This window comes from Bombina bombina, chromosome 1 (assembly GCF_027579735.1).
Source record: "Bombina bombina isolate aBomBom1 chromosome 1, aBomBom1.pri, whole genome shotgun sequence".
Classification (NCBI taxonomy): Eukaryota; Metazoa; Chordata; class Amphibia; order Anura; family Bombinatoridae; genus Bombina; species Bombina bombina.
This window is the reverse complement of record NC_069499.1, coordinates 347,084,822-347,101,243: the sequence shown is the minus strand read 5'-3', so window position 1 is coordinate 347,101,243 and position 16,422 is coordinate 347,084,822.

The window sequence follows — 16,422 nt, the reverse complement described above, 5'->3', positions numbered from 1 at the left end:
AGACCCTAAAACTGTGCTGCAGCACGGTGGGCAAGACCATACAAAAGTTTCACAGGACAGGTTCCACTCAGAACAGGCCTCGCCATGGTTGACCAAAGAAGTTGAGTGCACGTGCTCAGCGTCCTATCCAGAGGTTGTCTTTGGGGAATAGATGTATGAGTGCTGCCAGCATTCCAGCAGAGGTTGAAGGGGTGGGGGGGTCAGCCTGTCAATGCTCAGACCATACGCCGCACACTGCATCAAATTGGTTTGCATGGCTGTCGTCCCAGAAGGAAGCCTCTTCTAAAGATGATGCACACAAAAGCCCACAAACAGTTTGCTGTAGACAAGCAGACTAAGGACATGGATTACTAGAACCATGTCCTGTGGTCCGATGAGACCAGGATAAACTTATTTCGTTCAGATGGTGTCAAGCGTGTGTGGCATCAACCAGGTGAGGAGTACAAAGACAAGTGTGTCTTGCTTACAGTCAAGCATGGTGGTGGGAATGTCATGGTCTGGGCCTGCATGAGTGCTGCCGGCAATGGGGAGCTACAGTAAATTGAGGGAACCATGAATGACAACATGTACTGTGTCATACTGAAGCAGAGCATGATCCCCTCCCTTCAGAGACTTGGCCGCAGGACAGTATTCCAACATAACGACCCCAAACACACCTCCAAGACGACCACTGCCTTGCTAAAGAAGCTGAGGGTAAAGGCGATGGACTGGCCAACCCTATTGAGCATCTATGGGGCATTCTCAAACATCCACCAGCTCCGTGATGTCATGGAGGAGTGGAAGAGGACTCCAGTGGCAACCTGTGAAGCTCTGTTGATAACTCTGTGTGTGTGTGTGTGTATAGCTATATATATATATATATATATATATATATATATATATATATATATATATACATATACATATACATATATATATATATATATATATATATACTGTATGTATATATATATATACTGTATGTATATATATATATATATATATATATACTGTATGTATGTATATATATATATATATACTGTATGTATATATATATATATATATATATATATATACTGTATGTATATATATACTGTATGTATATATATATATATATATATACTGTATGTGTATATATATTTATATATATATATATATACTGTATATAGGTGTGTGTATGACTGAAATTCACTCCTGCTTGATTTGAGCCATGACTAAAGGAAGAACAACGATTGGAGAAAAAAGATATACAAGATTGAAGTGTCACAGAACTGCTAAGGTGTCCAATAACTCTGTCTGATTATTCCTCAACCTTGATCCATATGTTGTCAGTTTGGCATTGAGACGGGAAGCCATCAGATCTATCTCCGGGCAACCCCATCTGCTGGTGATCTTGAAAAACACCTTCAAGTTTAGAGACCATTCCCCGAAATGCAGAGTCTGTCTGCTTAGAAAATCTGCTTCCCAATTGTCCACACATGGGATGCAGCAATCCCCTGTAGTCTGATTACTGCCAGAAAAGCTCCTAGGACCTTCGTAAAGCTCCCAGGACCTTTGTAAATATTCTTGGGGCTGTAGCTAAACAAAATGGCAGAGCTATGAAATAGAAATTGGGGATGATCTCTATGAATGGGTATGTGAAGGTACGCATCCTTCAGCTTCTATGGTGGTCATGAACTGAACCTCCTGTACTAGGGGGAGGATAGACCTGATAAGTCTCCATTTTGAAAGAAGGAACCTTCAGAAATTTGTTTAGACACTTCAGGCCTAGGATAGGATAAAGGGTTCCCTCTTTTTTTGTAAATATGAACAGATTTGATCAGAATCCCTTTTTCCCTCTCTGACTGGGGAACTGGAACAATAATTCCCAGGGATACTAGGTCTTCTACACATTTTAGAAAGGCCCTTCTTTTCTCTGGTCTTCCTGCAATTCTCCTGCTTATTTTTACCCAAAGACTGGTTAGGTTTCCAGGTACCCCTGGCCTGATCTGCCTTGGGGAAGGTTGTATTCCTCAGAGCCCGATTCTGACGAAAGGAACGAAAATTCCCAGAAATACGCCTTAGACTTAGCCTTCTTGTCCTGAGGAAGGAAAGCTCCCTTGACACCATTAATAGTAGAAATAATGGAGTCCAAGCCTTGGCCAATTAAGGTCTTACTTTTAAAAGCCAGAAAAAAAGACTGGTCTTTGAAACCATATCCACTGACCAGGACTTTAACCTGGGAGCCCAGCTAGTGAGCACAGCAAACCCAGAGCACTTAGCATTAAGGCAAATGATCTGCATAATAGCATCAGAAATAAAAGAATTGGCCATCTTTAGGGCTTGAATGCAGTCCTGAATATCCTCCAATGGAGACTCGACTGAAATCAGCTCAGATAAAGAATTGCACCAGAAGGTGGCCGCTCCCGTCACCACCGCGATACCTGCGGCAGGCTGGAAAAGTAAACCCATTTGAATAAACATCCTTCTTAGGTATTCCTCCAATTTTCTGTCCATGAAATCCTTAAATTATGTACTATCCTCTAGAGGGATAGTTGTATGCTTAGCTAGAGTGGAAACCACACCAGCCACCTTGGGCACCTTACTCCACACCTCCAAATGACGGTCTGGAAATTGAAACATTTTCTAGAAATTTGGAGAAGGAGAAAAAGGGAATCCCAGGTTTCACCTGTTCTTTAGATATAATTTCTGCCATCAGAGAATGGATTGAGAATGCTTCAGGGGTCTTTAACTTGGTTTAACAGGGTTGAAACACCATATCCAGTTTGTGAACACTAATATTTCCTCAGATAGTTTAGTTTCAGGAACGTCTAACGTGGACTCCTTAAGTAAATATCTTAAATAAATGTTCAAGCTTGAACCTAAAGTTAACTTCCTCTGTCTCTAGAAACTTTTCACTACATGAGCTAGAGGATGAGAGTTCTCCTTCAGAACATAACGAGGAATCTTCCTCATCAGATAATTGAACATGACTGACTGTTGTAGCCTCAAGAGAGCTACTGATCCTAACCTCGGAAGCTACATGTTTAAGCTTCCTCTTACCTGCAATCTGCAAAGTGCTCAGGGCAGCAGTAACGGCTAATTGTAATTGTGTTTCAAAATCAATAGGAAGAGCGATAACCCCTGAGGATGTATGGGGAACGTTGTCACAGGGCACTGCATGTGAGGGGCCTAGGGAGGGAGACTGGGGTTGAAGTACAGACATATCGGGGTTAACTGAATCCTGCGGGTCACTGAGTTAACCTGAGCTACAGGGGGATAATGCAGGAGTCTTGGTATTAGGCCCATTAAAGTGAGACTGCAGTACAGAATGAAGGCATAAATCACATAATTAAGCAGGGGCAAACAGTGGACAATTTGCACATCATACATTTGTTAGATTCCATAAATACAGGAGGGCTCACCTCCTCTTGAGAAAAGCTTGATAAAGAGTCCTCCATCATGTCTGGAAATAGCCCCTTATAGAAAATCAGAGACTACTAATTATTTATCAGATTTCTTTTGAATGGTATACCTAATGGATAGGTTGCCATTTAGGCACTATTGGCCATCCTTATATATTTGTTGACCACCAGGCATAGAGTACATTGTTTTTATCTCAATCTGTACCTTTACCGGTGTCCCCTCTGTGTTTGTGGGTCTCAGTTTGTATCCCCATGGTACCTATCTGGTTGGTGTACACAATATGTTTTACATTTATTAGATTTATTGTTATTATTGTTATGTTTTTTATATGTACATACTCTCATTCTAGTTAATATGGGGTCACTCTTGATCACCTATGGAGGTTTATTATTTATTTAAGTTTATATCTCCATTATCAATCTTTTGAAGGTTTATATTTCTCCAACATAGGTGTGTCCGGTCCACGGCGTCATCCTTACTTGTGGGATATTCTCTTCCCCAACAGGAAATGGCAAAGAGCCCAGCAAAGCTGGTCACATGATCCCTCCTAGGCTCCGCCTACCCCAGTCATTCTCTTTGCCGTTGTACAGGCAACATCTCCACGGAGATGGCTTAGAGTTTTTTAGTGTTTAACTGTAGTTTTTATTATTCAATCAAGAGTTTGTTATTTTAAAATAGTGCTGGTATGTACTATTTACTCTGAAACAGAAAAGAGATGAAGATTTCTGTTTGTATGAGGAAAATGATTTTAGCAACCGTTACTAAAATCCATGGCTGTTCCACACAGGACTGTTGAGAGGAATTAACTTCAGTTGGGGGAACAGTGAGCAGTCTTTTGCTGCTTGAGGTATGACACATTCTAACAAGACGATGTAATGCTGGAAGCTGTCATTTTCCCTATGGGATCCGGTAAGCCATTTTTATTCACACAGTAAATAAGGGCTTCACAAGGGCTTATTAAGACTGTAGACATTTTCTGGGCTAAATCGATCATATTTACACATATTTAGCCTTGAGGAATCATTTAATCTGGGTATTTTTTGTAAAATAATATCGGCAGGCACTGTTTTAGACACTTTATTCTATTGGGGCTTTCCCTAATCATAGTCAGAGCCTCATTTTCGCGCCGGTATGGCGCACTTGTTTTTGAGAACAGCATGACATGCAGCTGCATGTGTGTGGAGCTCTGATACATAGAAAAGTCTTTCTGAAGGCATTATTTGGTATCGTATTCCCCTTTGGGCTTGGTTGGGTCTCAGCAAAGCAGATTCCAGGGACTGTAAAGGGGTTAAATATAAAAACGGCTCAGGTTCCGTTATTTTAAGGGTTAAAGCTTCCAAATTTGGTGTGCAATACTTTTAAGGCTTTAAGACACTGTGGTGAAATTTTGGTGAATTTTGAACAATTCCTTCATACTTTTTCGCAATTGCAGTAATAAAGTGTGTTCAGTTTAAAATTTAAAGTGACAGTAACGGTTTTATTTTAAAACGTTTTTTGTGCTTTGTTATCAAGTTTATGCCTGTTTAACATGTCTGAACTACCAGATAGATTGTGTTCTGACTGTGGGGAAGCCAAGGTTCCTTCTCATTTAAATAGATGTGATTTATGTCATAATAAATTTAGTAAAAATGATGCCCAAGATGATTCCTCAAGTGAGGGGAGTAAGCATGGTACTGCATCATCCCCTCCTTCGTCTACACCAGTTTTGCCCATACAGGAGGCCCCTAGTACATCTAGCGCGCCAATACTCCTTACTATGCAACAATTAACGGCTGTAATGGATAATTCTATCAAAAACATTTTAGCCAATATGCCCACTTGTCAGCGAAAGCGCGACTGCTCTGTTTTAGAAAATACTGAAGAGCATGAGGCCGCTGATGATATTGTTTCTGAAGGGCCCCTACACCAGTCTGAGGGGGCCAGGGAGGTTTTGTCTGAGGGAGAAATTTCAGATTCAGGAAAAATTTCTCAACAAGCTGAACCTGATGTGATTACTTTTAAATTTAAGTTGGAACATCTCCGCGCTCTGCTTAAGGAGGTGTTATCCAATTTGGATGATTGTGATTATCTGGTCATTCCAGAAACACTATGTAAAATGGACAAGTTCCTAGAGGCCCCGGGGCCCCCCCGAAGCTTTTCCTATACTCAAGCGGGTGGCGTACATTGTTAATAAAGAATGGGACAGGCCCGGTGTACCTTTCGTACCTCCCCCCATATTTAAAAAATTGTTTCCTATAGTCGACCCCAGAAAGGACTTATGGCAGACAGTCCCCAAGGTCGAGGGGGCGGTTTCTACTCTAAACAAGCGCACCACTATACCCATAGAAGATAGTTGTGCTTTCCAAGATCCTATGGATAAAAAATTAGAAGGTTTGCTAAAAAAGATGTTTGCTCAGCAAGGTTACCTTCTACAACCAATTGCATGCATTGTCCCTGTCACTACAGCCGCGTGTTTCTGGTGCGATGAGCTAGAAAAGGCGATTATTAGTAATTCTTCTTCTTATGAGGAGATTATGGACAGAATTCGTGCTCTTAAATTGGCTAATTCTTTCACCCTAGACGCCACCTTGCAATTGGCTAGGTTAGCGGCGAAAAATTCTGGGTTTGCTATTGTGGCGCGCAGAGCGCTTTGGTTAAAATCTTGGTCAGCGGATGCGTCTTCCAAGAACAAATTGTTTGACATTCCTTTCAAGGGGAAAACACTGTTTGGCCCTGACTTGAAAGAGTTTATCTTTGATATCACTGGGGGCAAGGGCCACGCCCTTCCTCAGAATAGGTCTTTCAAGGCCAAAAATAAACCTAATTTTCGTCCCTTTCGCAGAAACGGACCAGCCCCAAGTGCTACGTCCTCTAAGCAGGAGGGTAATACTTCTCAAGCCAATCCAGCCTGGAGACCAAGGCAAGACTGGAACAAAGGAAAGCAGGCCAAGAAACCTGCCACTGCTCCCAAGACAGCATGAGATGCGGGCCCCCGATCCGGGACCGGATTTGGTGGGGGGCAGACTCTCTCTCTTAACTCAGGCTTGGGCAAGAGATGTTCTGGATCCTTGGGCGCTAGAAATAGTCTTCCAAGGTTATCTTCTGGAAGTGATTCATCCTGTTCCATTAAAAGAACGAGGGATGGGGTTCTACTCCAATCTGTTCGTAGTTCCCAAAAAAGAGGGAACGTTCAGACCAATCTTAGATCTCAAGATCCTAAACAAGTTTCTCAAGGTTCCATCGTCCAAAATGGAAACCATTCGAACAATCCTTCCATCCAGAAAGGTCAATTCTTGACCACGGTGGATTTAAAGGATGCGTATCTACATATTCCTGTCCACAAGGAACATCATCGGTTCCTAAGGTTCGCATTCCTGGACAAGCATTACCAGTTCGTGGCGCTTCCTTTCGGATTAGCCACTGTTCCAAGGATTTTCACAAAGGTACCTAGGGTCCCTTCTGGCGGTGCTAAGACCAAGGGGCATTGCTGTAGTACCTTACTTGGACGACATTCTGATTCAAGCGTCGTCCCTTCCTCAAGCAAAGGCTCACACGGACATAGTCCTGGCCTTTCTCAGATCTCACGGATGGTAAGTGAACGTGGAAAAGAGTTCTCTATCTCCGTCGACAAGAGTTCCCTTCTTGGGAACAATAATAGACTCCTTAGATATGAGGATTTTTCTGACAGAGACCAGAAAAACAAAACTTCTAAACTCTTGTCGGATACTTCCTTCCGTTCCTCTTCCTTCCATAGCACAGTGCATGGAAGTGATAGGTTTGATGGTAGCGGCAATGGACATAGTTCCTTTTGCGCGCATTCATCTAAGACCATTTCAATTGTGTATGCTCAGTCAGTGGAATGGGGACTATACAGACTTGTCTCCGAAGATACAAGTAAATCAGAGGACCAGAGACTCACTCCGTTGGTGGCTGTCCCTGGACAACCTGTCGCTAGGGGTGACCTCCCGCAGACCAGAGTGGGTCATTGTCACGACCGACGCCAGTCTGATGGGCTGGGGCGCGGTCTGGGGATCCCTGAAAGCTCAGGGTCTTTGGTCTCGGGAAGAATCTCTTCTACCGATAAATATTCTGGAACTGAGAGCGATATTCAATGCTCTCAAGGCTTGGCCTCAGCTAGCGAGGGCCAAGTTCATACGGTTTCAATCAGACAACATGACGACTGTTGCGTACATCAACCATCAGGGGGGAACAAGGAGTTCCCTGGCGATGGAAGAAGTGACCAAAATCATTCAATGGGCGGAGACTCGCTCCTGCCACCTGTCTGCAATCCACATCCCAGGAGTGGAAACTTGGGAAGCGGATTTTCTGATTCGTCAGACATTGCATCCGGGGGTGTGGGAACTCCATCCGGAAATCTTTGCCCAAATCACTCAACTGTGGGGCATTCCAGACATGGATCTGATGGCCTCTCGTCAGAACTTCAAGGTTCCTTGCTACGGGTCCAGATCCAGGGATCCCAAGGCGACTCTAGTAGATGCACTAGTAGCACCTTGGACCTTCAACCTAGCTTATGTATTCCCACCGTTTCCTCTCATCCCCAGGCTGGTAGCCAGGATCAATCAGGAGAGGGCGTAGGTGATCTTGATAGCTCCTGCGTAACCACGCAGGACTTGGTAGGCAGATCTGGTGAATATGTCATCGGCTTCACCATGGAAGCTACCTTTGAGACGAGACCTTCTTGTTCAAGGTCCGTTCGAACATCCGAATCTGGTCCTACTCCAGCTGACTGCTTGGAGATTGAACGCTTGATCTTATCAAAGCGAGGGTTCTCAGATTCTGTTATTGATACTCTTGTTCAGGCCAGAAAGCCTGTAACTAGAAAAATTTACCACAAAATATGGAAAAAATATATCTGTTGGTGTGAATCTAAAGGATTCCCTTGGGACAAGGTAAAGATTCCTAGGATTCTATCCTTTCTTCAAGAAGGATTGGAGAAAGGATTATCTGCAAGTTCCTTGAAGGGACAGATTTCTGCCTTGTCTGTGTTACTTCACAAAGAGCTGGCAGCTGTGCCAGATGTTCAAGCCTTTGTTCAGGCTCTGGTTAGAATCAAGCCTGTTTACAAACCTTTGACTCCTCCTTGGAGTCTCAACTTAGTTCTTTCAGTTCTTCAGGGGGTTCCGTTTGAACCCTTACATTCCGTTGATATTAAGTTATTATCTTGGAAAGTTTTGTTTTTGGCTGCAATTTCTTCCGCTAGAAGAGTTTCAGAATTATCTGCTCTGCAGTGTTCTCCTCCTTATCTGGTGTTCCATGCAGATAAGGTGGTTTTACGTACTAAACCTGGTTTTCTTCCAAAAGTTGTTTCTAACAAAAACATTAACCAGGAGATAGTCGTGCCTTCTTTGGGTCCGAAACCAGTTTCGAAGAAGGAACGTTTGTTGCACAATTTGGATGTTGTTCGCGCTCTAAAATTCTATTTAGATGCTACAAAGGATTTTAGACAAACATCTTCCTTGTTTGTTGTTTATTCTGGTAACAGGAGAGGTCAAAAAGCAACTTCTACCTCTCTCTCTCTTTTTGGATTAAAAGCATCATCAGATTGGCTTACGAGACTGCCGGACGGCAGCCTCCTGAAAGAATCACAGCTCATTCCACTAGGGCTGTGGCTTCCACATGGGCCTTCAAGAACGAGGCTTCTGTTGATCAGATATGTAGGGCAGCGACTTGGTCTTCACTGCACACTTTTACCAAATTTTAAAAGTTTGATACTTTTGCTTCTTCTGAGGCTATTTTTTGGGAGAAAGGTTTTGCAAGCCGTGGTGCCTTCCATTTAGGTGACCTGATTTGCTCCCTCCCTTCATCCGTGTCCTAAAGCTTTGGTATTGGTTCCCACAAGTAAGGATGACGCCGTGGACCGGACACACCTATGTTGGAGAAAACAGAATTTATGTTTTACTGTTAAATTACTTTCTCCAACGGTGTGTCCGGTCCACGGCCCGCCCGGGTTTTTTAATCAGGTCTGATGATTTATTTTCTTTAACTACAGTCACCACGGTATCATATGGTTTCTCCTATGCAAATATTCCTCCTTAACGTCGGTCGAATGACTGGGGTAGGCGGAGCCTAGGAGGGATCATGTGACCAGCTTTGCTGGGCTCTTTGCCATTTCCTGTTGGGGAAGAGAATATCCCACAAGTAAGGATGACGCCGTGGACCGGACACACCGTTGGAGAAAGTAATTTATCAGGTAAACATAAATTCTGTTATTTTAGCAATTGGCTTTTTATTCATTCAATTTTTATAACACACCAATATCTGTGTCTGTGGTATATTGTCTATTTGTATTCTACATTCCCTTAGCATATGACTTGTAAATTGTGATACGCTGGTGCAACCACTATTTTCATTATGATATGTTTATGTATCGTGTCACACGCTAGATATTATTGTATTAATTTGTTTAATTTTATCAGCATCCTGTCATTACTATTGTTGTTGTGTATTTAATTTAATGTATATGTATTTGAACCTTCCTCCATTGTGTGGCTGCATGAATACACATCCGTTATCGTATTTAACAATGTTTCCTCAAATCACTATCAGGTGTTAGATTTTGCACTTGATAATGAAACTTTTTGGGGGGGGGTGTACTTGTACTGCCCTATGATTGGTTGAAGGTCATTTTATTTAGAGCAAGGATTTTTAAAGGGACTGTCAACACCAGAATTTGACCAATTCCCCAGTTTTGCATAACCAACACAGTTATAATAATACACATTTTACCTCTGTAATTTCCTTGTATCTAAGCCTCAGCAGACTGCCCCCTTATTTCAGTTCTTTTGACAGACTTGCAGTTTAGCCAATCAGAGCTGTCTCCATGGTAAATTCACGTCCATCAGCTCAATGTTAAACACATGAACTTATGCCCTCTAGTGGTGAAAAACTATCAAAATGCATTTAGATTAGAGGCGGCCTTCAAGGAAATTAGAAATTTGCAAAGAATATGAATATGAAAGAAATTGGCATATGAACCTCCTAGGTTTAGCTTTCAACTAAGAATACCAAGAGAACAAAGCAAAATTGGTGATAAAGTAAATGGGAAAGTTGTTTAAAATTACATGCCCTATTTGAATCATGAAAGTTTTTTTGGACTTGACTGTCCCTTTAAATTTTTTACAGCCTGATGAAACGGCATTATACGGCCGAGAAACGCGTTGCTGTTTTTGAGTGTACTTTTAATAAATTAGATACTTTTTATCATACTTGCTCTATGTTCTATTCACTTTGCCACCTATGGGGTTTGCTTGATCCCAATTGAGGCTGCTTTTTTTATACCCCACACCTCCTGCGGCTCATTGGTGTTTGGCGTAGCATTGGGGTTCCTGCATCTGAATTGGTGAATATTCTCCACGTGATTGGCCCTGTGGCGTGCTACTGAGTCTGTCGGGTGACTTGAGGTCCCGATCTGCTGTGTTTGGCACTCCGGTTGTGCCTCCGCCTTTGTGAGCAGCCATCCGCTAGGGTTTGTTCCTGTCCTCTGTGTTTCTGTTGTACAGACGATACCGCTATATGTGGCGCCTCTTTTTTCTGTCCCTTCAGGATTTTCTATCTTGCTTTAGAGATGGAATCTCAGGGTTATGGGGCTTATTTTGATATTACCAATCGCAAACCTTCCCTATCTGTTAATTTAAACTATGCAAATGGGAGTGCAGATGTAGATATCAGTACAAATCCAAAATAATTATTTAGAAGAATAGAAAAATTAGGTAAGATTTTGATTTTAAATTGGTGTGATATTGTAGGGTTAGAAACCTGCCTAAAGGCAGGGATTACACCAAAAGGTCTTACTTTATCTAAGTACAGATATAGAGCTACTCACGGAATGGGATTCCATTCTTGGAGATTGCTCAACACGTCTCATTAAGATTATCAAATTCTGGGAACAAAATATAGAAAAAGTATCTATGGAGCTGGAGCTTAAAAAACTTGAAGCTCAGGTTGCTGTTTACAAAGGGGAAGCACAATATGATTAAATAGATAAGGAAATCAGAGACCATCTCAGTAAAGTTGAGGGATTTTATGGCAAAACAAAAGAAGGAAGCAGAAATCTTAGAAGCGGATACTGCAGTTCCATTTACTCCAAATACACCGGCTACTCCCCTTTTGGAATCTAGTGATCAAGAGAATCAGTTTAATTTTGACAGATTAAACCAAGTCAGACAATTAAACAAAACCCTGATGTATAGATCTATACAAAATAAAAATATAAATTATAATCTAAATACAAACTACAATAGAAACTATGAAAACTCAATGGAAGGGAATAAAGGATATAGGGACATAAATAATAAGAAATTGAATAATTACACTAACAGACACAATAGCTTTAATAATAAAGAATAGAACACACATGAGAAAAGTGGTTTAGATTATAACCCACATGAGGAAAGCATACATTGGGCACAATCACAAATTAATTGGAGGGACCACCCCAGATCCAATAGGAATTGCCAATGGGGAAATAATAGAACAAACTACAGGCTTAGAGAGTTCAGAGACTCATATAATCAAGACTCTGAATGGGAAGACTTAGGTCAGTCTTGGGAACATTCGAGGGAATGAAGGGATGAAAGGATACATTCCCAAATACCTCAGAAACATTTCTCTTGTAAGGTGTATCCAGTCCACGGATCATCTATTACTTGTGGGATATTCTCATTCCCAACAGGAAGTTGCAAGAGGACACCAACAGCAGAGCTGTTATATAGCTCCTCCCCTAACTGCCATATCCAGTCATTCTCTTGCAACTCTCAACAAGCATGGAGGTAGTAAGAGAGAGTGGTGAAATATAGTTAGTTTTTTTTCTTCAATCAAAAGTTTGTTATTTTTAAATGGTACCGGAGTTGTACTATTTTATCCCAGGCAGTAAATAGAAGAATAATCTGCCTGAGTTTTCTATGATCTTAGCAGGTTGTAACTAAGATCCATTGCTGTTCTCACATATGTCTGAGGAGAGAGGTAACTTCAGCGGGAGAATGGCGTGCAGGTTACTCTGCTATGAGGTATGTGCAGTTACAATTTTTTCTAGAGATGGAAATGCTAGAAAATACTGCTGATACCGGATTAATGTAAGTTAAGCCTGAATACAGTGATTTAATAGCGACTGGTATCATGCTTACTCTCAGAGGTAATACTCTTATAAAATTTCAATATAAAACGTTTGCTGGCATGTTTAAGCGTTTTTATATATGCTTTGGTGATAAAACTTTATTGGGGCCTAGTTTTTCCACATGGCTGGCTTAAATTTTGCCTAGAAACAGTTTCCTGAGGCTTTCCACTGTTGTAGTATGAGTGGGAGGGGCCTATTTTAGTACTTTTTTGCGCAGTTAAAATTACAGACTGAGACATCCAGCTTCCCTCAGAAGTCCCCTGAATGCTATAGGACATCTCTAAAGGGCTCAAAGGCTTTCCAAAGTCATTTATTGGGGAAGGTAGGGCCACAGCAGAGCTGTGGCAGTTTGTTGTGACTGCTAAAAAAAGTCTAAATCGTTTTTTTTGATCCGTTTTTTGAACTAAGGGGTTAATCATCCATTTGCAAGTGGGTGCAATGCTCTGTTAGCTTATTACATACACTGTAAAAATTTTGTTTGATTTGCTGCCTTTTTTCACTGTTTTTCAAATTTTTACAAAATTTTTCTCTTAAAGGCACAGTACCGTTTTTTATATTTGCTTGTTAACTTGATTTAAAGTGTTTTCCTAGCTTGCTAGTCTCATTGCTAGTCTGTACAAACATGTCTGACATAGAGGAAACTCCTTGTTCATTATGTTTAAAAGCCGTGGTGGAACCCCCTCTTAGAATGTGTACCAAATGTACTGATTTCACTTTAAGCAATAAAGATCATATTCTGTCTTTAAAAAATTTATCAAAAGAGGAATCTGACGAGGGGGAAGTTATGCCGACTAACTCTCCCCACGTGTCAGATCCTTTGACTCCCGCTCAAGGGACTCACGCTCAAATGGCGCCAAGTACATCCAGGGCGCCCATAGCGTTTACTTTACAAGACATGGCGGCAGTCATGGATAATACACTGTCAGCGGTATTAGCCAGACTACCTGAATTTAGAGGTAAGCGAGATAGCTCTGGGGTTAGACGAAATGCAGAGCATACTGACTCTTTAAGAACCATGTCTGATACTGCCTCACAATATGCAGAAGCTGAGGAAGGAGAGCTTCAGTCTGTGGGTGATGTTTCTGACTCAGGAAAGATGCAACCTGATTCTGATATTTCTACATTTAAATTTAAGCTTGAACACCTCCGTGTGTTGCTTAGGGAGGTTTAGCTGCTCTGAATGACTGATACAATTGCAGTGCCAGAGAAATTGTGTAGACTGGATAAATACTATGCAATGCCGGTGTGTACTGATGTTTCTCTATGTAAGGTGTATCCAGTCCACGGATCATCCATTACTTGTGGGATATTCTCATTCCCAACAGGAAGTTGCAAGAGGACACCCACAGCAGAGCTGTAATATAGCTCCTCCCCTAACTGTCATAGCCAGTCATTCTCTTGCAACTCTCAACAAGCTAGGATGTTGTAGGAGAGAGTGGTTAAATATAGTTAGTTTATTTTCTTCAATCAAAAGTTTATTTTTAAATAGTACCAGGAGTTGTGCTATTTTATCTCAGGCAGTAAATAGAAGAAGAATCTGCCTGAGGTTTCTATGATCTTAGCAGGTTGTAACTAAGATCCATTGCTATTCTCACATATGTCTGAGGGGATTACACAGATGAGGTAACTTCAGCGAGAGAATGGCGTGCAGTTTATTCTGCTATCAGGTATGTGCAGTTATAATTTTTTCTAGAGATGGAAAACACTAGAAAATGCTGCTGATACCGGATTAATGTAAGTTAAGCCTGAATTCAGTGATTTAATAACGACTGGTATCATGCTTACTCCCAGGGTAATACCCTTATGATATTGCAATATAAACGTTTGCTGGCATGTTTAAATCGTTTTTATATAAGCATTGGTGATAAAACTTTATTGGGGCCTAGTTTTTTCCACATGGCTGGCTTAAATTTTGACTAGAAACAGTTTTACTGAGGCTTTCCACTGTTATAGTATAAAAGTTACAGTTGGTGCAGTTAAAATTACAAACTGTGACATCCAGCTTCCCTCAGGAGTCCCCTGTATGCTATAGGACATCTCTAAAGGGTTCAAAAGCTTTCCAAAGTCGTTTATTGAGGAAGGTAGGACCACAGCTTGCTGTGGCAGTTGGTTGTGACTGTTAAAAGTCTATTTAGTTTTTTTTTATCCGTTTTTTGAACTAAGGGGTTAATCATCCATTTGCAAGTGGATGCAATGCTCTGCTAGCCTATTACATACACTGTAAAAATTTCGTTTGATTTACTGCATTTTTTTCACTGTTTTTCAAAATCTGACAAAATTTGTTTCTCTTAAAGGCACAGTACCGTTTTTTTTATTTGCTTGTTAACTTGATTTAAAGTGTTTTCAAGCTTGCTAGTCTCATTGCTAGTCTGTATAAACATGTCTGACATAGAAGAAACTCCTTGTTCATTATGTTTAAAAGCCATGGTGGAACCCCCTCTTAGAATGTGTACCAAATGTACTGATTTCATTTTATGCAATAAAGATCATATTCTGTTTTTAAAAAATGATCACCAGAGGAATCTGACGAGGGGAAAGTTATGCCGACTAACTCTCCCCACGTGTCAGACCCTTTGACTCCCACCCAAGGGACTCGCGCTCAAATGGCGCCAAGTACATCTAGGGCGCCCATAGCGTTTACTTTACAAGACATGGCGGCAGTCATGGATAATACACTGTCAGCGGGTATTATCCAGACTACCTGAACTTAGAGGTAAGCGAGATAGCTCTGGGGTGAGACAAAATGCAGAGCATACTGACGCTTTAAGAACCATGTCTGATACTGCCTCACAATATGCAGAAGCTGAGGAAGGAGAGCTTCAGTCAGTGGGTGATGTTAATGACTCAGGAAAGATACCTGATTCTAATATTTCTACATTTAAATTTAAGCTTGAACACCTCCGCGTGTTACTTAGGGAGGTTTTAGCTGCTCTGAATGACTGTGATACCATTGCAGTGCCAGAGAAATTTTGTAGACTGGATAAATGCTTTGCAGTGCCGGTGTGTACTGATGTTTTTCCAATACCTAAAAGGTTTACAGAAATTATTAATAAGGAATGGGATAGAACAGGTGTGCCGTTCTCTTCCCCTCCTATTTTTAGAAAAATGTTTTCCAATAGACGCCACTACACGGGACTTATGGCAGACAGTCCCTAAGGTGGAGGGAGCAGTTTCTACTCTAGCAAAGCGTACTACTATCCCTGTCGAGGACAGTTGTGCTTTTTTATAGCCAATGGATAAAAAATTAGGTTACTTTAAAGGGACACTGTACCCAATTTTTTTCTTTTGTAATTCAGAAAGAGCATGCAATTTTAAGCAACTTTCTAATTTACTCCTATTATCAATTTTTCTTCATTCTATTGCTATCATTATTTGAAAAAGAAGGAATCTAAGCCTTTTTTTGGTTTCAATACTCTGGACAGCACTTTTTTATTGGTGGATGAATTTATCCACCAATCAGCAAGGACAACCCAGGTTGTTCACCAAAAATGGGCCGGCATCTAAACTTACATTCTTGCATTTCAAATAAAGATACCAAGAGAATGAAGAAAATTTGATAATAAGAGTAAATTAGAAAGTTGCTTAAAATTTCATGCTCAATCTGAATCACGAAAGAAAATTTTTGGGTACAGTGTCCCTTTAAGAAAATATTTATTCAACAAGGTTTTATCCTACAGCCCATTGCATGCATTGCCCCTGTCACTGCTGCTGCGGCGTACTGGTTTGAGTCTCTGGAAGAGGCTTTACAGGTAGAGACTCCATTGGATGACATACTTGGCAAACTTAGAGCACTTAAGCTAGCCAATTATTTTATTTCTGATGCCATTGTTCATTTGAATAAACTAACGGCTAAGAATTCTGGTTTTGCTATACAGGTGCGCAGAGCGCTGTGGCTTAAATCGTGGTCAGCTGACGTGACTTTAAAA